Source organism: Pelodiscus sinensis, chromosome 8 (assembly GCF_049634645.1).
Source record: "Pelodiscus sinensis isolate JC-2024 chromosome 8, ASM4963464v1, whole genome shotgun sequence".
Classification (NCBI taxonomy): Eukaryota; Metazoa; Chordata; order Testudines; family Trionychidae; genus Pelodiscus; species Pelodiscus sinensis.
The window spans coordinates 9910880-9927657 of record NC_134718.1 but is presented as its reverse complement, the minus strand read 5'-3'; the positions used below and the strand labels follow the sequence as shown (position 1 = coordinate 9927657).

General features: G+C 43.3%; 1 protein-coding gene across 27 annotated transcripts in view; it reads left to right on the top strand.

Annotated features, from left to right (window-relative positions):
• Positions 1–16778, top strand: part of KCNMA1 (potassium calcium-activated channel subfamily M alpha 1) — a 742164-nt gene that overhangs the window by 490837 nt on the left and 234549 nt on the right. The gene's annotated exons all lie outside the window — the stretch shown is intronic.

Below are 16778 nucleotides of genomic sequence, written 5' to 3'. Positions count from 1 at the left end.
GCATGCATGGTGAACTCCAGTTCAAACTTTCCACACCTGTCTTGTCTGCACAACTGGACAGGAAATTGCCCACAAATAAGCTTCCTTATGAAATCTTTGTAGTTTCTACTACAGGTCAGGCCAGAATTATTGCTAGGGTAGCCTTCTTGACTATCTCAGCTGCTCCATCAGTTGCCAATCAGAATGTAGCAGTCAATGCAGGCTGGTAAAAATGGATTGACCCTGCTAAGAAGAAGTTGTTTTAAGAATGTGTGTTGCTAAATAAGCAAAAACTCCAGATTTGGCATTACTTTTATGTTTCTAATTCAATTTGCCTCCTCTGGCAGCTGCTCTTTGATACTTCATTGCTCTCAGCTATCTCAGGATGGTCGTCGTGGACCAACTACTAGAAGATGAGACAATTTGCAAGTAGAAATATTTGGATAGGGGTTTGACGCTCCAACTACTGGAGGGCAGTTTGTGCAATATTTGCCCCCTAAGAGGTAATGATCCTGGTGGCAATAGTATTTCAGCACCACTCCTTCGCTGCTCTTTGGCCATCTCCAGGGTTGCTGCATTCATGAAAGTGGTACCTCCATAAATTATGATCTGCGTACTCAAGAATATAGGGACACTTCTCACAGGCAAATAGGGTGAGGAACACTGTATTTGTTGTGCTGTATTTTAAATCAAAGAGATATTCAGAACTTTTGGTGGCTACATCTGAAATCTGGATTGACCTCCGTGATGCTGTTGCTTGGCATAGATAACATCATGGAGGTAAAGCATCTCCTTGTCTTCCCAAATGCTGCTGGTGTTTTTCTGATCCGCTCCTGGAGACTTTTTGGAATGTATTCCATCATGTGTGTATCCCTCATCTGTGTGCATAAATGTATCTGTGTGATGCTTCGGAGATGTTCCAGTTCTTCATTTTTTGATGTGGTGCCAACCCCTCCTCTGCCCCCGGTCATGTCTCCCACCTATCACCGAGTCAAGCCAACACACAGTCCTAGTGGTGGGACATTTTGGCATGTGCTTGAAGATGCAATGTCATCATCTGCTTAGCTACATGTACACACTTGCCACATTGCTGTGGGAAAGGCCTTTTTATCTCTACGAGTTAGTCCTAATTCCAGGTGGCTGAGCCAGTCATTGACACACAATACTACATTCGGAGTGGATATGATCATTCTAGATCAGTTTTGCCTATTTCTGAGGCTGGGATTGTTTTATATAATATCCTGTTCTCTGGGGTAAGTCAGGCTTCTCAGGGATTTAATGTGTGGGCTGCCATGTGACATGATGAGAAATAGTCACAATAGGATTAGTGTAAAATCCTTATATTTCAATGGATTGTCTTGCTGCCTCTTTATACAACCTCCCTGTTAATTCTTCGTCTTTTGAAATCTAGTGTTTGTAACCCTTTCATAGTGAGAATCCTGCTCCCGTAGCAGCTATCAGAATTGGGAATTCTTGTGGTGTGTTGGGAAAATACATAACATTGCTGAAGGTAAATAATATTAACAAGAAGTTTATGCTAATGATGATTCTTAAGCCATGGATTGGCAGACAGGGACAGGAAGTAGGGATGTGAAGGAGTTTTGCATCTGGCTTCCCTGCACCCATATCCTGACCCCCTGTGAACTCGACACTGGCTCTTCCAGCTCTACTGCCAGCCTCTGGGAGGCCCCTCCAGGGTCCTGCTATTTATTCCCAGTTCCACCATCCCCAGGGTCCAGGCCATTGGCCCTGGAGGCTCCACTGCCGCTCAAGGTCCAGCCACCGGTCTTGGACTCTGCTCCAGGCCATGGACTCTGTAGCCGCCTCCAGCTATGGGCAGGTTGTGAACTCTCCCTGACCAGAAATATCAGACGCCATTTGTGGCAATGATGTCCAGTCCAGGAGTGTAGGCAACTGTAAGTGTGACTCCAGTCTGGAGCAGTGAGAGGTGTGAACAGGCAGGGAGCGGGTGAGCACAGTTCAGCATCCCCACCCTAAAAATGGTTCCAACATCACAGGATTGACAAGGGTGATTGACAGGCATTATATTGTCTTGGAATGGTATCTTGACCGTCACATTTCCGCGAAGAAGAGTGACAAACGAGGATTGTTTGGTTGACTCTCCCTGCATGAGAAAATATTAAGTCAAATGTGGATAGCTTGTGAATGGAATGACACTATTCCAGCGGTTAATACTCAGTCTCTCCTTCCTCCCTGCTTACGAAAGCCTCACTCCAGATATACTGCAGGCCACCACTCCTCAAAAGGTGAAAGTAAGCCTGCGAGGCTCTTCTGGATTCTCTTCCACTCCTCTTGGCTTTTGGAAATTTGTCCTGGGAATAGCAGGGGGGTAACAGCACCTGGAGTACCTGGAAGATGCTCTTGGAGTGCTAGCAGGCAAGTCAATAGGAAACGGCTGCTTCCATTTTTCAAATACACACAAATTTAGGATGGAGCATCTGTGAATAAGTGTGAACCATCTTAAGGCCCTAGCTAGTGATCCATTTAGGTGGCAGTTGATATGCAAAAAGTCTCTGTCCCTTTGGATTTGCCATGATGGTGATTTGAGAGTAAAAGCAACATTTTTTTTCTCCTAAGGCACAGGTTCACATCCGGCCTGGTCGTGAGTGGAGGTCATTGCCATCAATTAACTATTTGGTGGTTCAGCTGAAAATAAGCTGAGAGGCTAGTCTTATATCTAATTGGTATATATGTCCACATCACAAAACTCACAACGTCTCTGAGGGAGTTTCAGGAAGAGGGGGATAGTTCCTCCAAAACCAGGTGGAGCTATGAAACCTTGCACTAATGCTCCCTTTGCTGGAATTATTCTACATCAGGGAATTTAATGGTTGGATTGGGTCCCTCCAAACCCTACACCTTATCAGAATAAATTTAAGTTTGTAACAAAATCCAATTAAAGCGAGAGGGGTGTGTTTGTGTGTGCATGGTGCACACACTGGCATGTGGAAGGCTAGGAAGAGCTTATGGTCTCTTGGTCCTCTTTTTGTAAAACATTTAAGTCACAGTACCTGGTGGAAAAGCAGCATGTTTTGTTGCCTTCTTTGGAGAATATGGCCTGGTCCTGTCCTTGATCTGACACTTCACATGTGATGTTAAGATTTTACACTATGAAACATGGATCGTTCCCAATGGTGAATGACCGTGGACTCCTTTTCAGTGACAAATCCTTTCTAAAGTGTCTAGCATGTGTTTGGTCAGGATACTATACATTCTTATTGATCTCGGCTAGCCACCCCATGTGCCGTCTTACAGCAGGTTGGGTTTTTTTTATCACCCACGCTATACAAATCTATATCAGCCATCTTGAATCTCTTTGAAACATCTATTTTATAGGCATTACTGAACTGAAGTTCCTGGCCAGTGTATATATAACCTCTTACAAATTGAACACAATTGAATTATTTTGACTCCTTTTCGCTTCTTATTTTATAGCATATCCGTCTTTTTCTTGGCACTTGTGGCCTATGCCCTGTGAGTCATAGGAGCAAAGAAAACGCCACTGCGGATCTTCTTTCACACAGCACCCTGCAGCATGATTCAGGTTTTGAGACTGGTCTTTGTCCTTCTTTTGCCTTTCTCCTTGTCATTCTGTCCTGCCCCATGGTTATAACCTTTCGGAATAGTATAGTCCTGTATTAGGGTAATTTGTTCCTGATGAATGCCATAGAAAATTACAAAACATGCTGACGTGTGATTTCTCTGTGAAGTTAAACTACATCGTATTGCGTTGTAATGAGTGCATATATTTTTTAAAAAGCAGCCCTCATCCCCCGCCTCCTCACAAGGTTAGCTTACTGAAATGTAACGTCTCCTTCCAAGTGCCAGCTTGATTGTAACAGGAACATTAAGAAACGGCGTTTTATGTTTAGTGCTCTGGACAGTCCCGCTGTTGGGAGGGGCATAGGGCTCAATTGCCCCTGAGCTCAGTGATTCAAAAGGGCCCAGGTCTCCTGGCTACCACTGTTGCTAAAGGACTGGAGCCCAAGCCCTTTAAATTGCCACTGGAGTGCCGCACAGTGCTCTCCGGGTGGCTCTGAGGACTGTCTGGTGGGAGTGGGACACGGCATGTTCTGGGCGGCACTGAAGACTGGCGGCCACAACCGCGCTCCTTCTGCCCATAGCCCCACCCTCCCATCAGTGTGGAGCCGGACCCCCTAATGCTGGGAGTGCAAAGCTGGACCCACCCCTGCCATACCTCGGCCAGGGCACCGGCAAGTCTGTCAGCCCTCCTGGCTCCAGAAGCAAAGCATTAAATGGGGATTTTGTATAATCCCAATGATAGCATCAAGAAAGGACCACAGAAGTGTGAAATGAATAGAAAATTACTAGGAATCGATACAGCCTCTTTTCCTCTGCTACGTTTCTCTTTTAGTGAGGTGCTTTTCTCAACTTTTCCCCTTCCTGTCAGCTTTCTCCACCTCATCTGAAAAATGGTACTTGCTTCTACCCAGTGGGATGATAATGCTTCGGTTCTGACTCAGGGAAAGTGTGCCACTTACAAATCTTGCACCCAAACAGTTCCCTGCCCTGTTTACCTATGAGATAAGGCCCAATCACAGCTTGTTACAGTATATCTGTAACCTGTTGTATGTTCAGGGATACTTCACAAAGTAGCAAAAGGCTGTGTGACGTGCCTAATTTTTGGTATTAATACCATGTCGGATGAGGTCTCCTGAGTGTGATGCTAGGTAAGACTTCTTGCTCATGACTGTGTGGCAAGAAATAAGTTCACAGCGCTGCTTTCATAAGAAGCTGAGTTCGTATTTTCCATGTTGGTGTCACATTTTTCACCGTGTAGTGGGATGTTTGTCTTTTTGTAAGGACTTAACAAGATTCTCACCACTCAGAGAAGTTTGCAACATAAGCCTTGTGAAGAAAGACCCAAGGAAAAAAATATACAGGGGGCTGGAGAATGTTTTTGAATGTATAGGATTTTTTTTCTGTGCATATTTTTATGGTGTTTGAATGAGGGCAAATGAAAATTAGAGGGATAAATACCAGTTAGGCTGCCTATTCAGTCATACCATCAGGAGATAGCATGAGTAAGAATGCAATCTGTTAACAATTTTAAAGGAGAAAGAGTTCCCTACATAGTACTTCATGCTGCCTTAGTACAAAATCAGTCCATAAAATCGACTCTGTCAATCAGTAAAAAAAATAATTGGAAATCATGTACCAATGTGATTCCCCCTGCGTAGCAATGTGCTTGCTGGATTTTGTTGTTTTTTATGTGTGGGTTAGATCAGTGGCGCGCAACCTGTGGGTCGCGACCCCCAAGGGGGTCACGGATGTCTTCCTAGGGGACCACCAACAGCCGGGCCCAGCCCACAGCCACACGGATCTAAGTGCCGTGCCACGCTGCAGGGCTAACTGTGGCCGGGCCCAGCCCACAGCCGCCAAGATCTAAGTGCCATGCCACACTGTTCAAATTATCCTGGGGGTCGCAACATGAGTATATGGAGGTCACGGTTGAAAAAAGGTTGCGCACCACTGGGCTTGATCTTACCTTTAAGTACTGCTTTGAGCTAGTCGTTAGGCCACAAGCTGCCTGCTCCAGCACTGGGAATCAGTCACTCCACCGATGCACAATCCCTTCTCCGTTTCCCTCTTGCTCCAGGAGAAAGAATAATTTGCTGTTGACCTATACAAGACTGTGGCCAGCGTTCTGGATAGCAGTGCCAAAGTTCCACCCATGGCTTGCCCCTCACCCTGGCCAAGAGAGGATAGGAAGTGCACCATAGTCTCTTATTCCTGCAGTCCCAGAGCCAAGACTAGGCCTTTCTGCAGAGGAAAGCCCTCTTGTTCTCTTCCTCAAGGTGTTCACAGCTCCACATAGCTTCCAAGGGAAGTCATCCTTGCAAAGAGGAAAGTGCTCTCAGGTATTTTGACCTGTTTCCATGGAGGGCCTTGCAGATTAACGTCTGACCTTGATTTTGACTTGGTATCTTTTTGGAAGCTATTGTAGTGAGTGAGACACTTGGGTAACAGGCTGCCATTAGATACTGTTGTTGAGAAGAGGGCTGGTGCATTCCAGGTTAACGGAAGAGGTTTTATGCTGATATTTTCATACTCAGGCATGATGAGTTGCAATAACTTAGCCGGGTGATCACAAAAGCCAGGACTGATATGGCCGGCGATATGTTCGGTAGGATGAGGGGCAGTCTTTTGAATAGTCAGAGGTGGCGGAAAGGATTCTTCGTGGTTATCTCTATCTGTGTATCCAGTCATACCAGTGCTTTCCCCTTCAGTGATGGTTTGGATAACAGTGACTTCTAGTGTTCCAGAGTCTTTCTTTTCGTCGTCCGCAAAGTGTTGCTGCTGTGTGCTGAGTTAAGCTTCAGACAGCTGCTTTTTTGACCAGCGCTGATCTTAGGCAAATACCAAGCGAGCTGAAAAATGGTGCTGTTTGTGTTAGAGGGAAAGAGGCTATTTTGATTTTGGACCCCAAACACTCAGGACCTCAATTTCACCTGTAAACTGCAAGGCCGGGAGCCCATCAACATAGTGGTTACTAAAACCATGCTGGAAAGTTGATCAATATAGATCTGAGTATATAGATCAGTGCCTCCCATCTTGTACCATAAAGCCGAGAAAATTAAAGGAATGCTGTCAAATGATGAAGGTCAAACTGTAGATGCTCCAATTTAAATAAGACTTATGTACTGCTATTTATTATACATGCACAGATTGTGCTCCGAGCTTTATGTGGCTCGTAAGATACATGGGCTTTACTGCCAAAATGTTATGATCTAAATGCAATGTAAAGTTCAGTAATAATATGTGTATGTTTCATATCAGGCTAATTTGATTCCCCACGCTGATTAAAATCCAAGCAGAAAACAAACGGCATACTCTAGATGATATAAAGTTCTGGCAACGTGACTTTGCTAGATGCAGTGAGTAACACTGTTAAGGATTGCCTTTTGTAAAATCCTTCTAGCTCTGAATAGAATCATTCTAATTGCCCAAGTATTTAAATATATATAAAGAGTTTATTTCCCACTGGTGTTGGTGGAGTTTTGCCCTTGTATGCCCTATGGTGCATTGTAAATGCATAGTGTTGCATAGATTAAGCAATACAATCACCCTTTGACACATGAGTATTTATGGCATTTTCTGTATGCAAATAATTTGAAGTGCTACATACACAGATTCTTCTGAACAAAGACCAAGTGATTCTACATGTCACATTCAAAGTGAAAAGATAGCTCAAGAAAGCACACAGTACTTCATCAGTCATTTGTATATTCCTCAAAGCTGCTGTGGCTTTCAAAATCTCTTCCTTTTCTGGAAAATGGTTGGATTCCATGTAGAAAAATCGCCTATTAAAAATGCCTCTTTAAAATATTAAGATAAGCACATTAGATGGGAGCCAAGTTGAATGAAAATCCCCTTTTGTGACCATCCACAACAAGTCTGCCTGAGAGAGCTAATGCTGCCTGCTTCCAGTACATTTGCTTTATAGCTAAAGCCATTTTTTAAATTCAGTCCTATAGATGTCATTAACCCAGGATTAGTTGAAGGTCGGTTGTTTTTGTTTTATTCTGTTTTTTTTTTCATTTCATTTCATTGGAAAGAAATCCTGTACGAGTTGGCTGATTACGTGACCCTTGCCTTCTGTATACACGATTTAACCAGAAGAGAAGGCATGTAATGCAGTCAAAGGAACAATTGGAACAACAATCTATGCCTCTCGTGCATGTGGTCCAAATCTCTCCCTTCTTCTATTAGAGTAAACTATTCCCTCCAGCTGGGAAGCATCAGCCTTGTGGATTTTGGGTTGGGTGTGGGGGTTCTCCATGTATTCTTCCTTGGTGTGTCTGAAAGAAGCTTATGTGGTAATATCCGGATAGAAGGTGGCTTTTAAGCTCTGGTACATCACAGATTGGATGAGCATCTGTACTGCCTGTCTGCCTTCCTGCCATTCTGATTTGGCTTTGAACTTGGTGATGTTCCCTGTGCGTTTTTAGGGCGTTGAATTTGGGTAGGGTAGGGATTCATTTTGCTTGTTTCCCGTCAGCAGCGATGCCGGTGATCTGTTGAGTTGCTTTTTGATGGCCATGTGTCCAGGAGAATCTTGCGGCCTCTCCTGCCCAACAAAACTAGTCTGCTTCCAGAGAGAAGTGGTATTAGAGAGACCATTTTTGCTCATCAGTCTCCTTCCCATTTGGTACTGAATTAGGAAAAGGAAGGGTAAAGACACGTTTGTCTTTGCTATCAGAGAATGCTGTAAACAGAGGGTGGAATACAGTTTTGTCTACACTCAGCCTTTACTGACCCTGATGCTCCATAGGCATGATACCAAGCAAGATTTTAGTCTACCACAACCCCACCGGGGGCACTCGGACTGAGACTTACCGAACAACCAGGCGGCGTAAAAAGTCTCTAGGAGAACTGTTCCAAAATGGATACCGGGTCAAAGCTGGACATAGTGTCCCTGAAAAGGAGGAGCAACACACTTTTCGACACTCCTTGGTGTCTTGTTATAGGGTCGGCGCCTATTGGGGTAAGGTCCAGCTATAACCTTAAACTTTCTCCTTCCAAACTTGTCATCTGGATGCTTTTTCTTTGTTGTGATCCTGCCTATGGTGCTAATAGAATCCTTCCCCAAGGGGAAGCTTTTTAGAGTTAATTTTTCAAGTTCATTTAGTGCGTTTGCACGGATATAGATTTTAGTCAGCTTCAAGCAGAAGTACCATTCCTTAAAGGGCCACTATGCAATATGCATAATCTTCACAGGAGATGTAAAATGCTGCTTGTAAAGGGGTTAAATGTTCTTCTAGAAAGGAATTTTAATGCATTTCACAACTGTTTAGATGCAGGATATAGTACAGGTCGGACTGCCCTGGTCAGGTCCCAAGGGTGCCGTACTAGGGAGTTTGCTAGAACCGGGGGAGTGGTGGTGGCGGCTACTGCTAGCCCCCTCCTGCCAGCCTCTGGCCTCTTGCAGGGAGCCATTAACTTCATGGCTGCCATCCCCTTCTCCCAGGCTCCTCTCCCAACTGCTGACTGTGCCATCCCAGTTCCAGTCCCTGCCCTGACTGGGCTTCCAGCCACTGGCTCCTGGACCACCTGCCATGCTGAGCTCCCAGCCCTGAGCAGAATCCTGGCTTCTGGCCCCCCTGCCACAGGCCCAGCAATGCTCCTAGCCCCTTGCTGCCAGAATCCTAGCTGGCCACCACTCTGCATCCCAGGACCACGTATGTTGCTGGACCAGAGAGTGCCGGATTCAGGTTCAGGCTGCATTCTACAGTAAGGGCGATACGAGGCAGTCATTCCGGTTATTACTACACTTGCCTTTATTGTTTTAACGGGTATGAGGCCAGGTAAAGAATAGTTCAGATGTGTGCAGCAAAGACCTTTAATAAAGGGACATTTTTGTAGCACTGCCTGAAAAACACAAATGACAAAGCTTTGAAGGTTTAGGATCATCTTATGCCCTTAATCCAATTTTTCTGCTATGGGTCATAGGCAGTAGATTTCCGTGCTGTGTAAGCTCTGATCTGTTATACCCTTATATAACACTGACAAGCAGAGCCATATAAGCAAAACTTTCTGAGTACATCATGTTATTGCTTTTATTGTTGTGAATTATCTCTTTGTTCCCATATATGTGCTGACCATGGGCGTACAGACCTACACTTCATTGTGCCTTTTTCTCCATGTCAGAGTTCTTGGGTACCTTTTTAACTCCATCCTCATGGGGTGGGGGTGATCCTATGCAGTTCTGCAGAGCAGGTTGGGCGACTTAGGGTTAGGAAAATCTATCTAGGGGCTTTGCATCCTGGAAAAGCTCTTTGCCCACAGGGAAACTAGTCTCTGGTTTCATGGCCACTCTGTTGTGTAATTATCAGATCAGTTTATATCTGGTTTCCCAGAAAGGAGTTCTTGTGCTTTGAGTGTTGAATAAAATATTTAGTTTTGGTCATGTACGGGATAGGACTGACCATTAATTAATGTATTTGATTATTAATTAATGTATTTGATTTTCACCAAAAATTATATTCATCTTATTCTACAGTACTTCTTTTGAGGAGTAGGAGCATAAATGGATATTTAGTATTTGTCTCGTGTCAGAAATAAAATGGCATAAGTTATGAGCATGCTAATAACCCTACATCTGAAAAACCACAAACACTAAAACTTCTGGAGGAAGCTTAGATTATACGGAAGGAACTCCTCAGTTGTGAAACTCCTGTGATTGTGGGAAGCAGGGAAAGGAAGTGTTACGCAAAGCCCCTTATGCTGCAGACTGAAGTAAATAGTGTGTCCCAGAATATTTGGAGAATAATAATGTGCACTACACCAAACACATGAATGAGAAAGGGACCATCAGTGTCTCGATGGAAAATTATTTCATGAATGAGCCAACAGTCCAAGCAAAATCCCATTGGTAAAAAGGAATCTTACCTGCTAATCATGGAAAAGGGAAGGGGAGTTAGTCACACAGGTAACATTTGTGCCTTTTAAAAATCCCCTGACTATAGTATCTTATGCCAGTGAATAGTTTATCTGTGGGGATTTCCCTGTGTTCTCTTTTGCAAATTACATTGATGCTTGAAAGGAGTTCCCTTCGTTGGGATTTGTAACCTTTGAGTAAGCCTGATTGATGCTGTTTACTAATCCGTTTGAAATCATTAATTTTGTAGAGCAGATTGCATCAGTGCTTGAATGACAAGCGGAGAATGTTATGTTCACTGCATCTTTTAGCAATGTATGCAGACTAAGACTTAAATGTATGCTGTTTGTTTTGCAGTGTACATTCTGGGGAAATGCCTTTTTCTTTGCTACTGAAACAGCTTTGTACATCAGTCATGCATCCTCTATTTTAATGTAACTGCCTTCCAGCCCTGGAGCATATATGCAGAAATTAATGGTCTACTGCAGAGGTTCCCAATGTGTGGTCCGTGATGGTGCTGCAGGAGGCCCATGGAAAGTTTAAAAATATGGATCAGGCCCACCATGGAAAGACGGATCCTTACTTTTTTCCTCTTTCCTTTTTCCTTTTTTTTCTTTTTTTTTTCTTTTTCTTTTTTCTCACTTTTGAAAAGGCAGGGCAGGAGACCTGCATCTCTCATTGGTGAGAATGTTTGTTTAATTCATCCTTTTTTTGTATTTATTAAAAAATCAGTCTAGTTCCTGAACAATCTTTCTAAAAACATTAAAGAGCGGGGGGGGAGCAAAGGAGATTGTTGAGCTAGGGCCTGGCAATTCTAAACAGCCTGGGACTCCCAGCCACCATGGATATTATAGCAGAGGTGGTGAATAGAATCCTAGGGCTGGAAGAGACTTCAGGAGGTCATCGAGTCCAGCCCCCTGCCCAAACCAGGACCAATCCCAATTGGTCCTCTGGGGGTCAGAGTCCTTTCAAATTGCTGCTGAAGCAGTGAGTGGCGGTCTCCAGAGCCCCATGCAGCACACTCCTGGTTAGCTCTGAAGGCAGGCAGATGGGGGAGATCAAGCTATCTGGCAGTGTCGAGGGCTGGTTGCCCCAGCCCTGCCCTTCCACCTGAGGCCCCACCCCTTCTGGGGGCATAGAGCCACCCCCCCATACTTCCCAGTGATCCTGTTGGCTCCCCTAAGTGAGCATTATCCATTGATCTAGCTAAGCCTGTGCAAACGTAGATATACTTAAAGTGGTTTAATTCTTGTTCAAATCAATTTAACTTGTGTCAGTCAATTTGAGCAAAGCAATGATGTGGACACCGGTTTAAAAGTGTCAATATTAGGAGTTTGCATAGTTTTAACTAGATGGATTTAAATTCAATGTAGTTAACCAGTGCGACTTTTCTAATGTAAAGAATTCTCCTAATGAAGTATAAGAAGGAATAGAATCTGGTTCATTCTCTCCCTTCTTTTGGTTCAGCCGGGTTGGGAGTCATGAACATCATATAGACTTAATTTAGTTACAATATAGAGACCAGATGTGTTGAGTAAGAAAATTCCTGTTTAACAGAGTCACTTTTTGGAGCCAGTTGACACTATAGGACCATATGCTTTATGCATTATGTCTGCTTAGATAAGAGAAGTAGTTTCTTTATATTTAAAAAGGGGTAGAAAAAGTGTGAAAGATTAATCACAAATGATATTTCAGTACATACCCTGGGTGCCTACTCAAGACATATCACATAAAGATGACTACAACATAAAGTGGATCACTGGGATAAAGGAGAATGAATTCAAAGAAATGTATTTGGAACACTCTTTTCAGTGATTTGTGTCATTAATTTAACCAGGCAGGAGCAGGGATCCAAATGAAATATCTGACATACAGAATCAATCTGAAATCAAAATAGAGTTTACTGAACTACAAAGTGATGTTACCTAAACAAAGAGAGATTATTGATCATACAGACAAGGCGATTCAGCAGTTGTTCCATATTATGAAGTAATAAGATCATGTCTCCCTACACCGACAGAATTACATCCCAGACATAGTACTCATAGCTAGAGCTACAAAAATGTTGTTATATGCAGAGCTGACATGGCTGTGGGAGCATGAGCAAGATTCATTTCTGTCTGTTAAATCTTTAGAAGGATTAGCAATAGCTTCCTATCACAGAATCTTGATTACCGTTGATGTACAAGCCATAAAGAACACTGCTTGAATTTCAGATCCCTGGTGCATTGGGAGGGCTGACAGACCAATCATCATTGTAACTATCAACTGATAAAATTTGACAAACGATCAGTGAAACACAATAAATAGGGAGCATCGTGTTGCTAGCTTTATGCTGCTCCTCACCTCTGAAAAGTGTCACTTTTACAGACCTTTTGTATGAACCCATTGTTGTTACTGAATTAGTCTTACCAACAAATTAAAGCTAATGTAAGCAGAGCAGGGTTTGCTGTGCTTGGATGGATAGCAACCTGATTTTTATCAAGCCACAGAATAATTCAGCTCATTTTGTTTCTGACAACAGTCTTGGTACTATGGCAGACCGATCAGTGTGAGTAAAGGGTTACTGTGTCATCTGCTCACAGAAGCATCTTTGATTGTGAGCTCGCTTTTGGCATGTCATTAAATACAGCACCAGAATGAAGTGGTCTCTGGGCTCTCTCTTTGGGGTGTACTCGATTCGTTCTTCATCTCCTTGCTAAGCTCGAGATGATACTGACAATCATCTACTCAGGGCAAACTCATTTAATCTGAGTCTGCCTCTTAAAGTTCACTTTCAGCAGCTGTTCTTTGAATTCTGTTTGAAGAAAGGATTGAAGCCTCTGAATTACTTCGATTTTCCAAACACATGTAATTGGGCTGCAGAGGATAGAGCAGTTAATGTTCAAATGCTTTAGCTCCCAAAACACATTTAAACACATGCATCCCTTTCCACAGCAGTCATTTAAGAATGAGAACTCCCCTTTTCCTTTGCTCTCAGTTTAACTAGTTAATTCTTCTGTCAAGGGGTGAAATTGACTGCAATGCTTAGGAGCCAGGGAAAAGCCCAGCCAAAGGGTTTGCAGGGCCCAAGGCAGGATGCTAGGAGTGGGGTCCCAGGCCCAAGCGGTAGATGGTGTATACTCAGCAGCACGGGGCCCCCAAAGTGCAGGGCCCAAGGCTCTTGCCCCACTGGGGACTCTTGTACATTTCAAAGCTGGCATGCAGCATGGAGCCCAGAGTCAGCGGGACTTCCCGCTGGCCCTTGGCTGCACATGGAGTTCTGCATTCCTCCTTTGAGATGTACAAGAGCCCCAGCGGGAGGAAGGAGGAATGCAGAAGTGCCTCTCGACTAGTGGACTAGTAAATTACTCGCTATTTAACATCCTTACTTCCTGGCAGGGCAGTGGGAGTCCCACACACAATAGTGGGGCTGCGGGAGCCGGGTGCACACAGGCTGTGGGACTGACTAGCACGGCAGCAGGAGCCAGGCACCGCAGTGAGAGCCCGGCATGGCAGCAAAAGCTGGGAGTGCACAGAGGTGGTGGGGCTGCTGGGTGCTGCAGCAATAGCCTGGTGCATGCGGAGGTGGCGGGGGGGAGGCTGTCAGGGCAGTGGGGACCAGCAAGTGTGGGGAGCCAGCTGGGAGGTCGGTGGTTGCAGCAGGGCTGGCGGTAGCTTAGGGGGGTGAGGGGAACTGAAATGACCTCCCCTGGACTGGCAAAATCCCTCATCCGGGACCGGTGAAGTCTGGAGGGTGCCAGACCATAACCTGTATAAGTTCCTACAAAGTCTGTTTCCACCATTTATACACTGTGTTTTTACTTTTTGTATAGGAGCTTTATTGTGAACATCTCTAAGCATATTAGCTCTTCCTAACACATACATTATAGCTTAAACATCAGCATAAACCATCCAAGAAGAGGCATCTGGGTCCAACAGGAGTGTTTCACTGTAACCCCATTGTCTGGCTCCACTTTGGAGGATGTTTGTAGCTTCCCTAAATTGTTCTCATTTAAATATGCTTTGTGCTTAGAATTTTATCCCAGGAAAATGATGATGTCCCATCTGAGTTTGAATGGTGATGCCAAACTCTCATCAGATGTGCAGGTTGATCATAACGGTCCCTTCTAACCTTAAAGTCTATGAGGTTTCAGAGAAGGGCAAATTTTTGTATAACTCCTAAACATTTTTGAACATTTATAATGCATCTGTGTTTTTCTCCTAAAATACATGCAATTAATTTTTGTAAAAATCAGAGGAAATAAACAGCCTACATTGAGAGCACTAGTTGTAATACAGGTATAAAGCTTTGGGTTTTGTACAGAGGCACCTGAGTGTTCCCGTGCTTTTCCTTAATGCCATACCTATTCATTCCAGAAACCATTAGCTGGAAGTGTCATCAGAGCAGATTCTGATAACATTTCCCACGTGCTTCCAGTCAGAGTAGAAATAAATGTTGGAGAGTCTGCTTTTTTATGATAGTACTTCCTTCCCGGGCTTCTGTTTGGAAGTGCAGCAATGCATGAAAAAGAAACATTGGCTGACAAAGCTAAACAGAAATTTCAAAACCTTGAGAGAGCTTATTTTAGAGTTTTAGGTTCAGGTCCACAGATAAGAAAATATCAGATGCTACATTGATAGTGTTATTTTGCCCCCGCATCCCACCCAGGCCTAATTACCATCTTTGGCTATCATTTAAGGCAAGTACTATATATATAGTTTCTGGGGTTTGATGCTTGACCTTCATTTCAAACGACTCACCTTGTCAGTAAGCCAAGAACTGTACAAGAAAGACATCCTCATGAAAAAAGGAAGGCATTGTCCTACTGAGCAGTCCTGTGTTTAAGCTCACTTCTAACCCATTCACTTTCTCTTTCAAATACCATTGCCGGAAGGAATATCTGAAAAATGATGTAGGCAACAGCAATTGTAGACCCTCCCTGTTAATGATTTTCCCCGAGACAGTGAAGAATTTTCTGTAACCCTTTGCTTCTTGGTGGGTTGTGCCTCCTGTGTGTGACCATTTCAAATAGGCGCAGATCATGGTGAGGCCTTGGAAATAGAGGTTTTGGGGCTAACTGTAACCTTTCCCAAGCTTCTTGGCAGGTTTTGATGATTTTATTTTCAGGAAGCAGACTTTTCTTTCCAAGCAGGATGCTGTATATTAGTCTGTCTTGTTACCTGATCCTAAACTACTGACTCGATAAATGGGATCACATGGAAAATTTAGTAATTCTGAGCAGTTTGAATCTAGATCTCAGGTGACCATACAAATCTTGATTAATTCTCACAATATCCATGTAAAGTAGCCAGTGAAGTATTATCCCTTTTACACATGAGATCCCAGACCTTGTGGTAGCGGCTGTATACCACTTGGAAATAATGATAATAATTAATATGTGATTATCTCGCTGGAGTGTTGGAAAATTAACTCTGCAAACACTTGAGCACGTGTATAATTTCTCTTTTGTGAGTAGTCCCCCTGGAGTCCACTGGCGTGAATCACGTTATACATGTGATGAGGTTTCTGAGACATCACATCCTTAGCATTTTGAAAACAGAAAATGCTGTTGAGATGCTAACTGAGAAATATTAGTAGTTACTAAATTTAAAATGTCAGTAAGGAGGATACATGGACTGACATTGCCCCAGGCCCAACCCTAGAGGTCAAACTACCATATTAAACAATTTTTATGTAACTCTTGGCCCAGCTATGCAGTAAAAAAAATAAAAATGCCCAAAGCCTCTGGCTAACTTTATAAGCTGTATATATAAAATACACATTGTACCTTGAATCATATGCCAAAGATCTACAGCAAAATTGTTTACTACCAATATAAGTCTCTCAGTAATTTAAGCCCTTAATCTTTTATGGTATTTTCTCTCTCTCTCTGTCTGACCCTGCAGCTGTCTGAGAATTGCTATCCAAGCAACCTGATTTCGACAAGTCAATGCTATTTCTTTATAAACATGATTACTTTTCTAAGAACCAAAGTTAAGTCTTTTCTTGTAATTATCACCTTGCTTGATAGCAAATGCAGTAATTTTACTTTTTTAAAGCCACAGTACATGGTAACTACATAATCTTGTCTGAAGTTTTGGAGTTTCAGATAGGGATAAGGAGCAGTATAACAATAAAAGTATTTACGTCATTAAGAATTACCAATTTAATCAGGCCTATCCACAGTCTAGCTTTTTCAAAAAAACAGGTTATCAGATTCTTGCGCCTAATCTCTTAGTTTTTGCTGAGCACTGGGGTAGTTGTGAGCTTTCGGGAGTTGTATATCTATATTTTCATTAGCTAGCCATTCCAAATGTAAGGAGTATGGGCACCAAGACTGCTATTTGAAGCTAAGTAAGGTTTTTTTCTCCATCGTTTTGAGGTCCCATTTCA